Source organism: Lissotriton vulgaris, chromosome 1_1 (assembly GCF_964263255.1).
Source record: "Lissotriton vulgaris chromosome 1_1, aLisVul1.2, whole genome shotgun sequence".
NCBI classification, from domain to species: domain Eukaryota; kingdom Metazoa; phylum Chordata; class Amphibia; order Caudata; family Salamandridae; genus Lissotriton; species Lissotriton vulgaris.
In genome coordinates, this window is record NC_141685.1 from 455,873,415 (window position 1) to 455,894,668 (window position 21,254).

General features: G+C 47.9%; 1 protein-coding gene across 3 annotated transcripts in view; it reads right to left on the reverse strand.

Annotated features, from left to right (window-relative positions):
- The window catches only part of JAK1 (Janus kinase 1), a 436,233-nt gene that overhangs the window by 351,758 nt on the left and 63,221 nt on the right, over positions 1 to 21,254 (reverse strand). Inside the window, exon 1 of one of the 3 annotated variants that reach the window (XM_086953640.1) lies at positions 11,520 to 11,955. The exons of the other annotated variants lie outside the window; for them this stretch is intronic. The gene's annotated coding sequence lies outside the window, so the exon portion shown is untranslated. Of the gene's footprint in view, positions 1 to 11,519; positions 11,956 to 21,254 lie in introns of those variants that run through there. 3 annotated transcript variants of the gene reach the window in all.

The window sequence follows — 21,254 nt, forward strand, 5'->3', positions numbered from 1 at the left end:
CTCTGGATACCGAACAATCACAGGAGGCGACCACAAAATATCTAGGGTGGAGAGAGAAACTAGCACCAGGAACGCCACTTTGGGACAGTGCAGCTCTGGTGGAGGTCAGGGGGCTCTCAGGCTTCACTAAGTGGGATACATCTGGAATCAGTACCCATGAGGAAATGTAGCGAGAGGGGGGCATAATTCCGTGAAGACTCTCAAAGCTGAGCAACAGCTGGCAGGCACAAAGGCCTTCTGATACCAGCAGTTACGACACACACTGCATGCCCACATACAGGAGCCCACTGAGATCGATGAGCAGGCACCACTAGAAGATAGTAAGCCTCTAATCCAACAAGCTATTTCTTACATGCAAGAACTCTCCAGTCCCACTGACACGACTAAAAACAACCTGGGATGATGATTTAGGTGAACCCGTTAAGGAAGACCGGGGGAGGGGGCACTGCGACCACCAATAGTGCAACTCTGCATACTTCACAGGTCCTACCTCACAAAGGTTATGCTATTTAAAATGGGGTCAGTGTAGTCAGATATCTGCCAGATGGGATGTGGCCAGAGTGGCACCTTCTTATAACTGCTTCAGAAAGGCCATTATTCCAAGACTGTCTCTTACATTGATTTTTAAACCACCCTCCCGCCCTGTCGGGACCAGGCCAACTATGTTCTAGAAGGCTTGAGTCAACTTAAACAAGATGTGGGGATGGTGTTTTTTTAAGCTTAACGGGTTTGGTGTGGGAGCATGTGCGTGGTCAGCGGCCTCTCAATTAGTACCTAATTGAAGCGAGGCACTTTGGAACCATTTGTGTGGGGGTCCAGGCTCTTCGGGACCTTTTGGGTGGGGGTCCAGGCGTGCCTGAGGTGAGTCCGGGTCAATAGTACCTAATTAAAGTGAGGCACTTTGGAACCTTTCTGGGTGGGGAGCCGCAGGGTTAAACATTTGAGAGGAGGGGGCCTTCGGAATATTCAAGGTCACTCATCACCCATGGCTAATGATAGCACAAAGAAACATTGCTAGTCAGTGGGGTCCCCACACCCACTGGGACTGATTCAGTGGAAAAAGGACTTCCATTTGTGTATGGCAGATGAAAACAACGTTTATGACAGCAGAGGCTGTCCTATAAAATGGTCTAAAATATGGCAGTGATGTTCGGCCTACAGGGGATTGTGAGATGTGCAATGGATGTACACAGACGATACTAGAGACCGAGGCCATGGCAACAACACCGTAGTGAAATGCCAAATTGTTCCCGATGGCACGGGGAAGCACGGTGGAGCTTGGGAGTTAATCTTTGGCATCCTATACTAGCGCAATGTGAATATTGTGTCACTGAAAATGGACATCTCGGGGGACAGTCAGAAAGCTTCCCAGGGAATGCATTTCGCGCTTTGCTTTGTGGTTTGCAGCTAACAGTTCCAGGCCTTCTATTTGCTGGCTTTATTTGTTTTAGGGTGTCAAGAGTAAGTTCGGCCCTCTCAAGAAGCCAAACCATTTCACATCCACTCCCATTGTATTCTTCCACAAGTCCTCCTTTCCGTACGTAAACAGGCCAGTAAACGTTTGTCACATTTGCTGTGCATTTAAAGACAGAGGTCACATGTCATGCTCCATCTTCTGAGGGAGCTTGGTGTTTACTTTTCTTTCTCGGACTTCGTAGAGAGGATTTACGTGACAATCTTCCTGGATACATGTGGCAGGAAAAGATTTTCAACAAGAACATTTAAAAGAACTGCAATTATTTCAGAATATATCAGAATTATTAACACACAAATGTGGCACATTTATTGTTAATTCTGAAGTGCGTTGGAAACAAATACTTTAATTTGACAAAACAAATCACTACACTAGGTGATGCAATTTTCGCGCTTTATAGTTTGCGTGCTTTTTAGTTTTATTAGCAGAGGGGAAAAAAGTCAGAAGCAGCACATGAAGGTGGATTCTTCACTTAGTTAATCCAGAAACCCTCAGTCTGCCCGGCCGACCAGATCAGCTATCACACCACAGCAAACCATCTTCCATAGGGAATGAATATTTATTAGAACGTCTTGTTAAATAGCGTAGGCTATGTCCGGTTTATTCTTCATGCCCAATTAAACGGCACAGTTTACTTTCGATTTATTAGGGCATCTTCTTAAAGTGAAAAAAATTTCGACCATTTATTCTAATGGAAATGTACAGTGCAAACATTGGTGAACTGCTCACCCAGTTGTACGTGTAAAGTGTGGATCATGTCAATCACGGTGCCTTCCCATAAATTACAGCAGCCTGCTTAGTTTTGACCTAAATGCGTGTCTCCCACTTCCAGCTTTCTAATGCAAGTGTGCTTACTGCTCATGTCGCTGTGTGTGAGCCTGCGAATCACGCAGCTAATTATAATTACATTAGGAAGGTCTTTCAGTGTGCTTTATCTTTTGTCTGCAATTTTGGGTAGAGTTTGACAAAGGGAAGTCCTTTATATTTCTTACGCTTTGCAGCAGTTAACTTAGTTTCTCGTTACTCAAATGGGTGTGATTTCTGATATGTATGCGTTTCCCTTGTCTTCATTGCTTGATTTTACTCGCGAGACAGTGTCACTCAGTCACAGAAATGTCACTCATAATTAATCTAAAAGTACGAAAATGTCACACATGGCAATCAGAAACCGTGGCAGCTGTGGGTGTACATTAGAATCCTGACCCCAACTTTTTAGGTCGAGCCTGTCAATGCGCTTGCGCATTGAGCTTGCAAGAGATATTGGGGCTTCTTGCGAGAGATGATATTGGGGCTTAACCAGAGCTTAACCATCGGGCGATTTGATGCTGTGCCCGTGAAAAGCAAGCTCAATGCGCAAGCGCATTGACCTAAAAAGCACGTGCACATCAAAGACACCAGCCTCCCTCCCACAGGCATCCCCCAGCGTGCGCTCTGCCTCAGGCATTTCTCCTCTCCTAATTTATTCAATGCCCACGGCCGACCGGCCGTACTTTCACTTTGACGGCCGCCAGGCCTTCTCTCGCGTTTCTCCTCCACTCTCCCAGTGTACTTTTATTTTATTTTTTAACTGGTTTAATTTCCCGCCCTCCCACCCTTGCTTGCCGTTCATTTCCCGCCCTCCCACCCTTTCATTTCCCATTTCTTGCCTTTTATCCCCTGCCCACCCTTTCTTGTTTCCTGTTTGTACCTTTTATGTAACTCATGTAATCCTAAGTCCTTATGTATCGCAACTGGTTCTTTTGTAAACACGTTATTTTTCCTTTCTTTTATTTAGTCTCTATTTTTTCTCCCTTCCGTAAGGCACTGTTGTAAAATGAGTAAACGTTGTTCTGATTTAAAGAGGTGTGCGCATCATTGTATAACTGTTTTTAAAATAAGAAAATCGCCATGTGACAATGCAATTTTAATGGTTGCATCGAATTTGGTATGCTCATCATCACGCTTCTTTCAGCTTCCAACTCCGGAGCTGTGTGCTATCATCTTTAAATGAATAGAGCACCTCCCCTTTAAGCTGTACGACATCAAGAAGGTGTGCGGGTCACTACTCTTCATCATACTTGCTGGGTAGTCTCTAGTTTGAGACTGCACGTACCAGGAAAGGCTCATGCTGGTTTGCCAAGCTCTCGCATAGAGTACGGTAAGCATTTACTAGCATCACCAAGGGCACCACAGTTCTATCTCTGAGCACCAGGCCTGGAGGTTAACCGGGCCTCCGTGTTCGTTAGTCAGCAGGTGCTAAAAGCACAGGGCCCTCCCTGGCCCCTTTCGTAGGCTGAACCATGACTCCCTGTGGTGGGTGGCTCCATTGGGTCGCTTTACAAGGCTTTAAAACGGCTGATTACAGAACTACTAGGGTTCTGTGAATGTCTGAAAGTGTCAAAAACGCCTTTTAGCACCCACTTGAGGGCTCCACCTTTCTTCTATGCTAATGGCAGCTATCAGCTAACACCCGCTGCGTCAATGTCCCAGTTTAAGAAGGGCAGGGGCTCTGATTACTACGTGGAGCTCAATCAAGTCTGACTAACTCAAGGGGTATGTTTCACATCCAGGCTCCGCCTCCCAGGTCATTTCTTCTTTCTATCAAATATCCAAATTGTTCAATGGGTGAGAGATATACTTATTGAATAACCAGTTTAAATGGTGCCGGGCTTAGGGGCCAATGAAGGATGGAAGGAGGAGTTGGACCTGCCAATGACCCGCAGACAACTGCAGCGAGCACGACTAACTCGCTGAGCCATTCTGCACCTACCTGGCTCCCCGACTTCCTTGGGTTGATCTCTTTCCACTGTTTAACTCTCTTTGACCTTCTTTGTGCTGCTGAAGCGACATGGAGAGGGTAACACGAGAATCTACAAACAGTTATTTTACGTTCCTGCTGATGTTTTATTCCATGTGCCATGAATCTGCGACCAGTTAGCAACAGGGCGCGCTGAAGGGCAATCCAGGGGTAGCAGGCTGCTTCACTTTATTGACGGTGCATAGTTACAATAATAATTTGCATGCACCTTCGCCAATAACACCATTCACTTACTTTAAATCATGTTAACTAGCTTCATACACATGCTTCACAACCTCCAGCACAAAGGTTAAAATGCGTCTCCTCGGGTCGGTCCCTCCGCCTCCAATACTATACAAATGTTTAGAACTTTAATCAACACGGAACAAATGATACAATCACACACTTCTCACAATACATGGAGGCCTCTCTGCAGCACGTAAATTAACAAAACAAGCTACATTAGAAACTAGTGCGCGCGTAAAGCACTTCAATGCCATTGGGACCAGTTCTCGCTATAGCAATGCGCTCGTTAGTTTTTAATTAAAAAAATGCACATGGCATACCCTACAGCAAAAAAAACCTACTGCCTTCTGCCCATCTCTGCAGCAAGTACATTACTACGTCATGCTGCATTCTAAACTAGTAGGCCTTTAAAGAGCTTCAATCCCTTCAGGTACAGTTCGCGCAAACACACACACACACACACACACACAACAACAAACACACACACAAACAACCATCCACACAAAACCACCCACACACACAAACAAGACACAGCAACACACACAACCACACCAAGCATAGGCAATAGGTTTCGCATTTGGGACGGTAAAAGTGTTTATACACACAACAGTTGATGTAGTTGAACAAAGGATATATGCTGCATAAAAAAGTATAAGGTCACAAAAGCAAAAACTATTGCCTATGCCAATGCTTGTTATGAAGTGGACACCCACGGGTGCAGGGAGTTACCAAACCTCTTTAGTAACCACAGCGTAATTCACAATAAGTGGTTATTGTAAAGCCATTGCGGCCGTTGATTGTCATGTTGGATTCACAGAGTTCGTTTCCAGCACACCCCAAGATGTGGAAGGGACGCCGAAGATCGCACTCAAAGATGCATGAAATAGTTTAAGATTCTCTTACATTATAGTTAAGTTCCCCAAAGGGGTGTCTGCAAGGCTTTTGGTGCCAAAGAAACTGTTCTATTCTAAAAGAATAGTAATTTACAAGATGAAGTTTGGCAACCTAAAACCACATTAATCATATGGTTTTTCAAGGAGTAGCACATGCTTTGCAATTAGTATTTGCCACGATGAAGGCCTCTTCAATGTTTTTACATGCTTACATTATATTTGGAACCCAGTAAAACGCCACAGCAGGGCACTAACCTTCTAGTAAGGGGTAATTTTAGTTAAATGACCTGCATTTTAATTTAAGTGCTACAGCCAGAAATATGACATTCAAGCTCCTGTTTGGTCACCGGAAGTCTTGCTTTTTTACTATCTGATCTCGTCACACTATCTATCTATCTATATATCTATATATCTATCTATCTGTCGCCCTCACTCGGTCTGTCGCCCTCACTCGGTCTGTCGCCCTCACTCGGTCTGTCGCCCTCACTCGGTCTGTCGCCCTCTGTCCGTCTATCTATCTATCGCCTTCTATCTATCTATCGCCCTCTATCTGTCTATCTATCGCCCTCTGTCTGTCTATCTATCGCCCTCTGTCTGTCTATCGCCCTCTGTCTGTCTATCGCCCTCTGTCTGTCTATCGCCCTCTGTCTGTCTATCGCCCTCTGTCTATCTATTTATCTATTTATCTATCGATCGTCCTCTATCTGTCAATCTATCTATCTTTAGCCCTCACTATCTATCGATCGTCCTCTATCTGTCAATCTATCTATCTTTAGCCCTCACTATCTATCTATCGCCCTCACTCTATCCATCCATCGCCCTCACTCTATCCATCTATCGCCCTCACTCTATCCATCTATCGCCCTCACTCTATCCATCTATCGCCCTCACTCTATCCATCTATCGCCCTCACTCTATCCATCTATCGCCCTCACTCTATCCATCTATCGCCCTCACTCTATCGCCCTCACTCTATCGCCCTCACTCTATCGCCCTCACTCTATCTATCGCCCTCACTCTATCTATCGCCCTCACTCTATCTATCGCCCTCACTCTATCGCCCTCACTCTATCTATCACCCTCACTCTATCTATCTATCGCCCTCACTCTATCTATCTATCGCCCTCACTCTATCTATCTATCGCCCTCACTCTATCTATCTATCGCCCTCACTCTCTCACTCTATCTATCTATCGCCCTCACTCTATCTATCTATCGCCCTCACTCTATCTATCTATCGCCCTCACTCTATCTATCTATCGCCCTCACTCTATCTATCTATCGCCCTCACTCTATCTATCGCCCTCACTCTATCTATCTATCGCCCTCACTCTATCTATCTATCGCCCTCACTCTATCTATCTATCGCCCTCACTCTATCTATCGCCCTCACTCTATCTATCGCCCTCACTCTATCTATCGCCCTCACTCTATCTATCGCCCTCACTCTATCTATCGCCCTCACTCTATCTATCGCCCTCACTCTATCTATCGCACCACCACAGCATCACTCAGGGGCACCACAACATCACTATGCACTACCACAGCATCACTGAACACCACCGCATCACTGAACACAACAGCATCACTCGTCGCCACTACAACATCACTCTGTGCAACCATTCAACAACAACTGGTTCAAATATGTTCTCTCAATGTTTCAAGCTGTATTACAAACGTCACAAAAACGTCCGTGACCTATGCCAAAGATGAATAAAAAGGAGGCGATTCTGCCGGTCTTTTGTCCCGAGTCCTAAGAGGAGGAGAGTCTGCCCTCTCTGGGTGTAAAAACACGCAGTACTAATTTACCTGGAAAGAGTCTCTGACTTTAGAGCGTCTTCATCTCGATGTGTTGATTTCGGTCAGGACAAGCAGGGGTTTAAACCATCACTCCAAATGCATAACAGATGGGTACGCTACTTGACCGCCTTAGCCGATAAGAAAGCAGGAGCCCTTTCAGCTATAAAGTAAAGGGAATATGAACCCATTCTGAACATACAAAAATGCACTTTTCAAGAGTGACGAGGAGGTAATGCCTCAATGACTTACCGGAAATTGAATTACTCCGAGTCGGTCTCCTGCTTTGATTAATTAGCCCCCCCCTCCCCCGCTTAGGAGAGGGCCAACTATGTTCTACTAAAACCGGTTATGGTGAGAGTTATTTCGCCCAGCTCAAAGCGCTTGGTGAGGGGGGGTCTACGAGGCGCAACAGGCTCTCCATTACTAACGAATTAATGTGAGAGCCAGACTCGGAGCAACAGAATTACCGGTAAGTAACTGAAGTAATGCGGGGGCCAAAAGATGCTCATCAAATCCCACCACAGGCGAAGGCTGTCCAGTGCGGAGTCCACTGCATGCCTCTTTCTTCCACCACCCTATTCTACCTGTCAGTTTAGGTCACTCTTGCTGGTTCATTTTCATCCCTGCTTTCTCTGCGTCACTGTCTTTCATTATTTCTCTTCCTCCCTCTTTCTCTCTGCCGCTCTCAGTCATGGTCTGATGATGAAAAGAATGGCCAAGGCCCCAAAAATGAGGGCCGTTTTTCATCTCCGGCACCCGCCTGCACAGATTAAGCACTGCCCGGAAAACATCCTTGTGAGTCTATTGTTTTAGACGGGGAGAATCCCCTTCCTCCTTCTGGGACAGTGGATAGGGGGAACACCCAAACTTACGCAAACCAGAATGTGTTCGCGACCAACACGGCCAGTTTCGGCTAATACCCAGCAACACCAAAGCGAGGAATAATACATGTTGTAAAAAAAACAAAAAAAACAATAGAAATATGCTTAAAAAAAAAAAAAAATGAGGAGCTGGTTGTTTTTGTTAGTCAATTACAACTTAAACAGCAACGCCCACACCACCCCGCTAAAGTCACACACCTCTTGGGACCCCCAATATGTGCTAGAGATTTTTCTGCAAAAAAACAAATATTTATTGGTTGCACACATAGTCTAGATGTTTTCCGTGAAATTGTACATTCTGGAAATGTACTGCAATTGTACATTTTCGGAACCGTCTTCACGTGTATGCCTCACCCTCCCAGGACACATTACATAGCTGGCTGATGATAAAACAACAACCGTACAACAGTTCTGCTAAAATATTAGTCAGCTGTAAAATGCGTAGCTCACCCTAGCCCAAGACACACAACATAAGCCTGCAAAAAAGTATTAAATACGTATTCACTATGTATGCTCCTGCAGCCATCTTCTGTGTTTACTGCCGGCTCGGACTTCTGTGACGTTACACATGGCACAGTCGTACAGCTTCCTGAAAGGCCCTATACAAGTCAGCTGTAAGCTTTTTCACAGCTGACTTTTATAGAGTATTTTAGGAAGCTTCCTGTTTTGTGTTGCCAATGACGTACTCTTCTCCCGCTGCCTTTACTCCACCCACAGAGACAGACACAGAGACACAAACACGGACAGAGAGAGACACACAGAGACACAGAGGCACACAGAGACAGACACACACACACAGAGAGACACACACACAAAAGACAGAGACTGAGGCAGATGGAGACAGAGACTCACAGAGACACACACACACAGACACACAGAGACAGAGACACACAGACCGAGACACACAGAGACAGAGATGCACAAAACGACGCACACAGACACATACAGAGACAGACACACAAAGACATAGACATACAGAAAGAGAGACAGACATACAGAAAGAGAGACAGACACACACAGAGACAGACACAGAGAGACAGATCGACAAAGAGAGACAGACCGACACACAGACACCGAGACACAGAGACACACAGACAGAGACAGAGGCACACACAGAGACAGAGGCACACACAGAGACAGATGCACACACAGAGACAGATGCACACACAGAGACAGAGGCACACACAGAGACAGAGGCACACACAGAGACAGAGGCACACACAGAGACAGACACAGAGAGACAAACATGGACACAGAGACACACACACAGAGGGACACACAAAAGACAGAGACTGAGGCAGATAGAGACGGAGACAGAGAGAGACACACACACAGTGACAGAGAGAGAGAGACAGAGACACACAGAGGCAGAGAGACACAGAGACACAGACAGAGATGCACAAAAAGACACACACACACACACACACAGACACACAGAGACACACACAGAGACATACAGAGAGACAGACAGACACACAGAGACCGAGACACAGAGACACACAGACAGATACACACACACACAGAGACAGACGCACACACCGAGACGCACACACAGAGACAGACATAAAGACACACACAGACACAGAGACAGACGCACACAAAGACATGCACACACAGAGACACACACTCAAAGTGACGGGTACACACACACAGAGGCACGCACACACACAGAGAGGCGCGCACACAGACACATGCACATACAGAGACACGCACACAGACGCACACACACATGCACACACCGAGACAGAGACGCACACACAGAGGCAGACACACACACAGAGACAGAGACGCACACACAGAGACAGAGATGCACGCAAAGAGACAGAGATGCACACAAAGAGACAGAGACGCGCACAGAGAGAGATGCCCAGAGAGACAGAGACGCACAGACAGAGACGCACAGACAGAGACACACAGACAGACGCACACAGACAGAGATGCACACACAGAGACAGACGCACACACAGAGACAGACGCGCACACAGAGACAGACCCGCCCACAGAGACAGACCCGCCCACAGAGACAGACCCGCCCACAGAGACAGACCCGCCCACAGAGACAGACCGCACACAGAGACAGACCGCACACAGAGACAGACCGCACACAGAGACAGGCCCGCACACAGAGACAGGCCCGCACACAGAGACAGGCCCGCACACAGAGACAGACCCGCACACAGAGACAGACCCGCACACAAAGACAGGCGCACACACAAAAACAGGCGCACACACAAAGACAGGCGCACACACAGAGACAGAGACGCACACACAGAGACAGACGCACACACAGAGACGCACACACAGACCGACACAGAGAGACAGACACACACACAGATAGAAACACACAGATAGAGACACACAGGCAGATACACACATACAGAGACACAGACAGACATGTGTATGCATGTTGTGTCTGGTGGCTCAGTGGACTAATGCGTCCGGTGCGCTGCAGGGGCCTATGTTTAACCTCATGGTCACAGTTTTTTTCACTCTAGCCCCGCCCCCACTGACCCCGCCTCCACAGGGGCGGCCCTCGGCCACAAACCATACTCTAAATTTGGCCCCGAGAGAAAGTTAGTGAGTACCTCTGGTCTACAAGTTACAGTTATTATACCATTCCGGGCACTGTTACATCTTGAAATATCATTGTAATATCATTACAGTATGCTAACTATCCAACTGTTAACTTATCCGATACTATACAAAAAGTTACATTAGTGGCACTCTGAACACCACACACACCCAACATTTGTCATGTCCATGAGAAGCCAAATAAGCACTTCAGAAACTTCAACAGATTAAAAGATTAAGTCAGAGTTTCCAACTGAGCCAGCAGGTTATTTCTGATGTTAAGAACCTAGGTTAAGATCTGTGCTGTGTTCAGCAGGCCTAATCCCAAATCCGCAGCCTGACAACAGCAAGGAGATGACAGGGCTTTGTTTGTTTGGGCTTTGATGCGCCCACCAATCAATCATAAAACAGGACGAATCCATTTACGAAATTATTTTGTACACCATGCAACAGTTGAACGTAACACTTTGTAAATGAATTTGGTAAACAGAAACAAGGAAGTAAGGCGAATAGAACCGAGCAGCAGTATAACGTTTTTATGTTTAAATCTTCTCGAATGAACCGCTTTTTGTGTTTCCTTTTCACCAAGAAAAACTTGCAATTATGCTTACGGTGACCATGTTTAAAGATTCAAGACAACAACACTATCTAGCTTGCAGAGGAAAGCGATAGATAGGATACATAACAAGAAATATATATATCACTTCGCAAACGAATGCACAGTCGGGTCATGTCCGGCTTTGGAAGCAATAACATCAGTATTTTTATTATTCTGGGTGATTGTCTCCAATCCCGCTCAAAAATATGTATGAATCTCTTTCAAACACTACTTTCGCGTTAAGCTTAGACCTGCATTGAAAATGAAGGCGTGAACTTACAGTATTGCTAGAAAGTATTTTCTTCGTCCACAAGACAGGAAAAACAGGAATCTCTTCGGATAGCAATAGGTTGCAGGCTGCAGCCACTAGATTTAACTCTGACAAAAGTCACGACCAAGGTAACCGGCCCGAAAAAAATAAAACAAGTGTCTTGTGGTCGTCCAGTGGGTTTCTGTGCGCTCTGGTGAGCGAGCTGTCCTGCGCTCGACCGTCTGGCAATAGGCACACGCACAAGTGGGGTGGTGGCCCCTTCTACAAAGCTGGCAGAAAGCCCCGCGGGCTTATTCATGTGCCAGGCATCCTTGAAGTTCACCGGCAAGACCCCGAGGCTGGCGTAGTTCCTTCTTGTAATCCAGTTTCAACAACAAACATTTCCGCCTTGTGTGATGCGCCCTGTCGCTAGCTCTTTTCTCGCCACAAGCGGCCACCCACTCCCGGCCTGCTCCTCCTACACCCCCGTCCTTTTCTGCAGGCCCCACCCACCCCTTTCTGACGCACCGAGGAGCTCGGTGCAACTGCTCATCTCCTGGCAAGTACATTCTTCCCAGGCGAAACTGACAAGGTAAACCCTGCATCAGCATCAGCATCTGCGATTCTCAAGGGTCTACACTTTCTGGGTAGGCAACAGAGCTTACAAAACAAGCATTTGCAATGCAATAGGTCTCGCATTTACACGAGTTTGAGCTATTGACATTGCAAATAACAATGCTTTTCATTTTTGTTTTCATTTTTAAAACGTAAATAAAAGGCATTGTCATTTACAATGCCAATAGCTTAAACTTGCGCAAATGCGAGACCTATTGCATTGCAAATGCTTGTTTCATCAGTGCCCGGCCAAACTGTGATCCCAATCCGATCCTGGCGGCAGCAACCTGTACACGAGGCAGCAGTAAAGAAACAAGAGTTCAAAACGCCGACAGTACACCGAGGGATTTAAATGATGGTTGATAGACTTGGCCAAGTCAAAGACTATTGGGGGGATCTATAGGGATACGTTAGATGGGTTACATAGTACATCGTAAGTGAATCGGTGCTGTTCAAGAGGGCGTCCTATATTAATTCATATACCCTCTCCACTCACTACCACCTGGACAGCCCTGGATTCAGTTGACATAAAAGGTTTGCTGACGTGGTCTCTTTTGTAAGCATGCTTAGGCTTTTCTTGCTTTCTTTTACGCTTGAAGGGCTAGAGAGTGCCATGAAGCAAACCAAGGGTAACATGTGGCGCTTAATGAAAAATATTAACTAGATAATTTTAATTTTAATTAATTAAAAAAATAACAGACGGTAATCAAAAATCGGGAGAGTGGTTTGAGGTGCATCCTAAAAGAAATCAGATAAAAGAGAAGAAACAGACAATTCTGTGGAAGCTCATGTGGTGCAGGGTTGGGTCGGAGGCTCCGGAAGGAGACATTCTACAGATGCAGACTGTTTACTAAGTATCTGCCTGGAACAACAATTTTTTTTGAAAAATAAACAAGTTCCCCCTTCGAAGAAGCAGCCGGGACCTGTTCACCCTGGAGTATAATCAGGGGCGGATTGGCAATGCAGGCATTCGGGCATGGCCGAAGGGGCGGTGTCTCCGTGCCCTCTGTGGGCCGTTTTTATTTCTCCCCTTTCTCATCCTCACAGTGAAGCTGCATTAATTTCTCTGTCTCCGTGCTCTCTGTGGACTAGGAAAGGGGAGAGAAAAAAACCGTCCCACAGAGGGCACGGAGACAGAGAGAGAAATGAATGCAGCTTCACTATGCGCCGTACAGAGATTATCCGCTGTGGCCTCTCCTTCACCCCCTGCTCTGCAAAGCAATCACGCTGAGGGTGGCTGGGGAGGGGGTGATTATTTGCAAAAATCGGCCTCCCTGGGGGCCAGGTGTTGCTCAGGCATTTGAGCCATTTTCACCTTGGCCCCCCTGGGGCCCACGCAGCACATAAACTGTGTTTGTTTTAACACCTCGCCCACAGCCCTTCACATTCAGGGCAAGGGCATAGTGGGCGAGGAAGAATGGGTCTCGCTGTGGGGGCCAGGTGATTTTTGGAACTTGCGCCATCTTCACCTCAGCCTCCCCCTGGCTACCATGGATGACCCAGCAGCTGTGTTTTGTGCTCCCCTGCCAGGACATTGCCCTGAGGCCTGGAGGGCTGATTAATTTACTAATTGCAGGGGCCTTACTGCTGTTCATGTGCTCCTGAGATGAAGGTCTGGATTGGGCTGAGTAGGTTAGTAATAGCAGGGGCTTCCTGCTTATTAGGTGCTCCTTCGCTGGAGGGCTCGAATAATTTTGTGACAGAAAGGGGCATTGCTGTTTTTTTAGTTGCTCAGCATGTACGCCATTGTCACCTTGGCCCTGTGTCCTGTGCAAGAAGAGTATCCTCTCACTTTCATTCCTTGTTTGTGCCAAACATCTTAAGGATTTTGGGGGCCCTGGGCCAAACATATTTTTGGGCCCCTGTTCGGAACAAATTTGAATTTATAATCCAATTTCTACTTTTTGATGCCCTCTTTCAGCTGGTCACTGGACAGAGCACTACCATACTTGTCCAAATTCTTAATGTATTTACATCTAATATTCAAGGACATTGACGTGCGTTTTCAATAATACAACACAGTAGCAGCTCACTAATATTAATGAAAATAATCTCAGTGACATCCTCCTATTTCTCATATGTGATGGCCCGTTTGATCTCAAAGACATTTTTTTATGGATGTTGCATGAAACAAACACATTTTTCTGCAAAATCTCTGTGATAGGTTCTTACTCATCGCCCATATTAAAAATACATTTGAAAATATGGTATTTAAAGCAAGCTTTTCCACGTTAAAAAATGACTCCTATCCATCTGATGACCAACAGTGGGTCTGTATCACCGCGACCTCAGAAGCGGTGTGTTTTCAATCGGCCGGATGATTGAAAACACACCGGGTCTGAGGTCGCGGTGATACAGACCCGCTGTTGGTCATCAAATGGACGCGATCGTTTGACCCGTTTTTGCATCTTTGTGAGGTTGCCGGTATGCAGTAGTTATGCAACCATAAGGTTTGAAGTAAACCCCACATGAAAACCTTTATTTGGATCCCTAGCCCTGACAAAGTTGCTTCAAATTGCTAATAGCAACGAAACATGTTGGCTAGTTGTTATCAGTTTTGACTTGATAGGAGTAATTTTTCAATGTGGAAAAGCTTGCTGCAAGTAATAAAGAGTATCGGTAGCAAGTAAGCTTTACCAATTTTTAATGTTGAGGACTACGTTTTTGTTCTCAAGGGATCCTTGAACACTGGGTTGATTTTTATACACATAGGAAACACACTTGTACTTAGGTTGTTCCTTTTCTTCTCTGTTTTTGTTTTCATCGGGTTAAGGTTTTGTCTAAATACACATGCACATTTCCTTATTGGAAAGAAGGTTACCAATGATGAGAAGTGGGTTACTGGCGAGTACCAGTCAGTTTTCTCCCTTGGTGTTGCTACCGTGAGGTGCCTTCTTTCCTTCTCACAATTTTTTCTTGTGATGAAAGGGTTGTAGTTGGTGGTTTATTTTTCTTTGTTTTAGAAATAGGATACACTGCAGCCTAATGACCAACTTATTAACACCTTCAGCGCGGCGCAGATTCCTGCGCTGTGCTGAACGTTCTAATGAGCCAACGAGCTTATGACGGAACGGTTCCGTCATGAGCACAGGCCAACCGACGCTCATGACGGAACCGTTCCGTCAATAGCATCGAAGGGGTTATATTGGTTCATGGAAAATGATGTCCTAAAAGTATTGACCCTTTGGGGCTGTTATCTGCAAAGTATTAAAGGTGTATCAGTGAAGGGACAGCCGACTATTGACAATAAATCCTTTGAGTGGGGGGCTGGCTGTTCTGGTATTCCCCTTTATACTCCCATTGTAATGATGATATGTGGCCTGACGCCAGAGTTGCAGAGATCAGGATTCAAGTTTGAGTCCCAGCGTCTGCTCAACAACCTGTGATTCTGGGCAGATCACTTCATCGCCCAGGCCGTTAAATAAAAAAAATCGGATCATGTGTACTGTAATTGGTACTCATAAATAGAACTGTGTTTTTTGCATATGGACATCACCTGCTGGTTGTGAAATACATTTATGACTAGATTGTACAGATACATTTTCCAGCATTCTTTACACCCCAGACTGCCTTTTCCTCGTTTGTGAATTCTTACTTTTGTTATTACAGGTTCTATTCCCAGAGATTCCAGTCTTACCCTTTCTCCTTGAGTTTGTGCTAGATTTCTGACTTATGTGATGATTAGAGTCTAGGACATGGGTACTCACAAACTTTCTCTCGGGGGCCAAATTTACAGTGTGGTTTGTGTCAGAGGGCCGCACCGGTGGGGGGGGCGGGTCAGTGGGGGAGGGGGCGGGGCTAGAGCAACAAAAAAAAACTGTGACCGTGAGGTTCAACACAGGTCCCTGCAGCGGACGCCTTTGTCCACTGAGCCACCAGACCCAGCATACACATATCTCTCCCTCTCCCTTTCCCTCGCTCTGTCTCCCTCCCTCTATCTCTCTCTCTCTCTGCCTCCCTCGCTCCATCTCTCTCTCTGCCTCCCTCGCTCCATCTCTCTCTCTGCCTCCCTCGCTCCATCTCTCTCTCTGCCTCCCTCGCTCCATCTCTCTCTGCCTCCCTCGCTCCATCTCTCTCTCTGCCTCCCTCGCTCCATCTCTCTCTCTGCCTCCCTCGCTCCATCTCTCTCTCTCTCTCTCTGCCTCCCTCGCTCCATCTCTCTCTTTCTCTCTCCCTCCCTCCCTGTCTCCCTCTGTCTCACTCACTCCGACTGTCTCACTCCCTCTCTCTCTCCCCATCTCTCCCTCACTCTGACTGTCTCACTCCCTCTCCCTATCTCCTTCCCTCTCCTTCCCTCTCCTTCCTTCTCCCTCCCTCTCCCTTCATCTCCTTCCCTCCCTCACCCTCACTCCTCTTCCCTCCCTCCCCTTCCCTCACTCCCTCACGCTTCTTCCCTCCCCCCCCTTCCCTCACTCCCTCACGCTTCTTCCCTCACTCCCCTTCCCTCACTCCCTGCCTCCCCTTCCCTCACTCCCCTTCCCTCATTCCCTCCCTCCTTCACCCCTTCCCTCACTCCCCTTCCCTCATTCCCTCCCTCCTTCACCCCTTCCCTCACTCCCCTTCCCTCACTCCCCTTCCCTCACTCCCCTTCCCTCACTCCCCTTCCCTCACTCCCCTTCCCTCACTCCCCTTCCATCACTCCCCTTCCCGGCACGGCGAGGTGTTAGCCGGATGCTTTTTCACATCTCCCCACCCTCAGATGCCTTCACTCTCCCACGAAATGTCTCTTGCTGTTGAGAATCCCTCCCCATCCAGGACATAGTTCTTTCTCGCTGTTGCCCTTCCTGTGAGTGTCTTCGGAAGATGAAACCACCCCTCCAAGGAAACATTTATCCCCAGAGCTTTTCTAGGGAGGGGTTCAGCAGACCGCCCCCTCTCCCCCCCACTTGTATTCACCATTAAGGTTGTGACGAGAACCTCGCTCCCTCCACGGGGGTGGTCTCTCCGGCTCACCTCGGGTGGTGGTCTTCACCTCAGATCCCTCCCCCTCTTGATATGTTCTCGGCGCAGTTCATCATGTGAGGGTCTCGGGCTCCTCCAGGGAAAGAGCTCTCTATCATTCAAGTGCCTCACATGATTTTGGGCCTCACGAGGAGACTGCTGCTGCTTTTTCATGTTTATTTAAATCTAGATGTATGTCTTCCTTAGCTGCTCCCGACACCTTTAAAACACCCCACTTCACGAGCTACTTATAATTCCTGCTTCTGTGTGACAGTTTTGTGGCCACGCTTCCAGGACTGCACAAACAGACTTCACTGTTACTTAATAGGCTACTTCCTACATTCTAACCCTGCCTTCTTGACACAATCAGTAATTAAAAAGCGTAGAAGTGGAGCCCCGAGTTAGAAAAAAACAAACCGATACTTTACAGAAATACTGGAGGAAAGCACTCTGTAACTCTCTGTCTCCCTCCCACCTGTCTGCCTCTCCCCCCCCCACTCCCTCCCTCCGCCACCTCGCCTGGCGTGTGTGTGTGTGTCAGCCGGGGCTGAGACAGCTTCCCACCGCACCCGAGTACTTAACAGGTCTTTAAAAGACCACTTACTTCCCCTGAGACGCTTCATGAACTACAGCTCCGTCAGCAGCAGCACCAGGCACACCTCACTGTGATCACCAAAGGACACCTCGCGAGCACGGCGCACAGAATCTATGATGTGGGCGATAAGGCGGGGAAGATGCTGGCATGGCTGGACAAACGAGGTGGCAGTAACAAGGGGATACACGGGCTCTACGATGCGGCCGGCGTGCTGCAAACTCACCCGGAACAGATAATCCAGACTCTAGCTCGCCACTTCCAGGGGATCTACACACCGACACGGCCAGTCACTGAGCGGGAGGCCACAGAATCACTTGGTCACATCCCTGTCCCCGTACTCACACCTGAAGCACAGCAGGAACTTGATGCAGACCTGACAGAGGGAGAGGTCCAGTTGGCAATACAGGCGCTGCAGTCAGGCAAAGCCCTAGGCCCAAACGGAATTCCTGTGGAGTGGTATAAGACGATGGACTCTGTGCTGGCCAAGCCCCTCTTAGACATGTATAACGACAGTGCAAAAAAGGCGCTGCTTCCACTCGATCAACGCACGGCCACCATTGTGGCCATCCCCAAACCAACCAAGCCACCAACAGACAGTGCCTCATACCGACCCATCTCCCTGCTCAACGCAGAGGCAAAGGTCCTGGCGAAGCTCCTGGCCAGCCGCCTAACCAAACATCTGAGTACCCTAATACACCCTGACCAATCGGGCTTTATGCCACACAGAAGCACAGCGCTAAATCTGCGGAGGGTCCATGGGGTACTGGCGAAGGCGCATCTTCTTACGGAGCAGGCTGTGATACTTTCCCTAGATGCTAAAATGGCATTTGATTTGGTAGAGTGGGAGTACCTTTTTGCTGTCCTAACCCGCATGGGCTTCGGGCCCCAATATATGGCATGGGTGCGACTGCTCTACGCCCAACCGATGGCACAGGTGGTTGCAAATGGACGCATATCCTCGACCTTTCCGCTGGGGAGGGGAACTAGACAGGGGTGCCCGCTGTCGCCCCTGTTGTTTGCGATAGTACTGGAGCCACTGGCAATCCTGCTTAGATCGACGCCGTTGTTTCGGGGAATCACTTGGAGCGACGGGTGGGAGGACAAAGTCTCCTTGTACGCCGACGACATGTTAGTATACATGACCGGCCCAACTGAAGGGGTCCCCGCCCTATTGGCAATCTGCGATGAACACGGCAGGGCCTCGGGATATACCCTGAACTGGTCCAAGTCTATACTCTATGTCTTTACTGGCCCGGCTCCGGTGCTGCCGGCTAACTGTCCTCTCACAGTAACCACCTCCTCCTTTAAGTACTTAGGTATTTATGTGACGAAGGACTCTAAACAGTTTTATATCGAAAACCTGCAGCCGCCTCTGCAAAGATTGCGTACTGATGTCCAATACTGGGCGACGCTGCCGCTGACCCTCCTAGGGCGCGCGGCGCTCTATAAAATGATGGCTCTCCCGAGATTTCTGTATGTGCTAGAAAGCTCCCCTTATGTGGTTAACCCACAGTATTTTAGACGGGTAGCGGCATTGGTCTCCAGCCTGTTGTGGAGTAATGGTCCGGCGCGAATAGCGCAGGCAAAACTGGTGAAGAGCTGGTACGAGGGGGGTATTGCATTACCCAATCTCCAACTATATTACTGGGCGTCACAGCTTAAAGTTATTAATCATTGGATTCACGTCTCACGGGACGACCCCGCATACAAGGCGGACTGGTCGCAACTGGGGACTGATGGCATGCTCTCGGTGCTGTACAACTACCCGCAGGTAAAGACCCTGCTAGGCCCAACATTCCACACAGCGACAATCTGGCATACGGCACAATCACGCCTAGGGTGGAAGGGTAAAATCACCAGGCTAACACCGCTATGGGACACTAGAACACTGGGTAACCTGCGGACCTGTAAGGGATTTGCGAGGTGGGACGACATAGGGATCTCGGTAGTGGGGGACCTCTGGGACAAGGGCACGGTTATTCCCTTCCAGCACCTCCAGCAACAATACGGCCTGGGGCCCACTGAAACGTACCGCTATGTACAAATCCGGCATGCACTACTGCAGGCGATCCCACCAGACACCACACTCCCAGAAACATCGCCACTTGAGGATAGGCTGCTCACCGAATTCATGGAGCAAAAAGCGACCTCACTCACGTACAAAAAATTGATTAACAACATGCCAGATCCCACACACAAACTTAAAGAGAAATGGGTGGACGAACTGGGCGACATGGATGAAACGGAGTGGAATGAGGCATTGGCCTCGCCGAGGGAAGTGGGCATATCAGCCAGATTCCGCCTGGTGCAGCTCAAGGTGCTACACCGCACCTACTACACTCGCACATTACTCCACAAAATACAGAGAGCGCCTCACCCATACTGCCTCAGGGGATGCGGGGAGGAAGGGACTCTCCTACACACGTTATGGGAATGTCCACAAATCAGGGAACTATGGCGTCAGATTATGCGCACAGTCTCTCAGGCCATCAATGTTTCTGTCCTACCGGAACCTCGTAAATGCCTGTTGAACATTTGGGACCCTACGGACTTAAACAGGTATGGACAACTGTGGGTCACCCTAGCAGTGACAGTGGCCAAACGAGACATTGCACAGAGGTGGGGCGCTCCAGAATTGCCGACGGTGGCAGGGTGGATAAGAAACATGGACCTTCTCATGGTAAAGGAGAGAGCAGTATATGTATTAAGAGCCTGCCCCCGCAAATGGAATCGGGTGTGGATGCCATGGAACGCATATAGGGGTGACCCATGTGAGGCATTGCCGGAGGGTGAGGACTCGGAATCGGGAGAAGACGAGGACTAGTGGCTATGGATGTGCTAGCATAAACAGGGGAGGGGCCGGGAGGCGGAGGGAATGCACCGCTACTGCAGACGGAATGCTGAATGTGTAAGCCTGTGGGATAGTATATGTGAACGTACACAAGTATTGGTAAAATGATGACCGTTGTTGGGTTTTTAGACTTGTTTTCTTTATTCTTATATGTCCCCGCTAATACCATGTGTGGGAGAAGTCAGCCTTCTGAATCGAAAAAGTATGGGCGGGATGGGCGTTAAGAAGAAGGGGTGAAATTGGGCCTTGTGATACATAAGTCTGTTTATTCACTTCTTAACTACTGGGCCTTACAAGGAATTGATAACTGTTGATACAATCTGTGTTAAATCCTTTCCCCACCGGGGGATCATAATACTGTTATGTCGCTTCAACTACAAAATGCCGATATGAATATCTCTTCTAAACTCCTGACAATAAAGAATTTTCAAAAAAAAAAAAAAAAAGACCACTTACTTGTTAATGAGGCTTTGTTGTTCTTTAGCCGATTCTTAGAGCCCCTGCAGCTCCAATCTGACCTTCGCTGGAATCGCCAGGCCCCATAGAGCGCTGCTGCAGCCGACAGTGTTTGCGGACACAGGACACTCTTACATTTTTCTTAATAACACTGGTAGGATGTCTCCAAGGTCCGCAGGCCGCCAGGGAAGGCTTGTCGGGCCGCTGGTGGCCCGTGGGCCGTACTATGAGTACTCCTGGTCTAGGACATAGCTGGTTGGGAAAGAGTATCTAACGGCATTGTGCAGGGCGTTAAGACTGCAAGTAA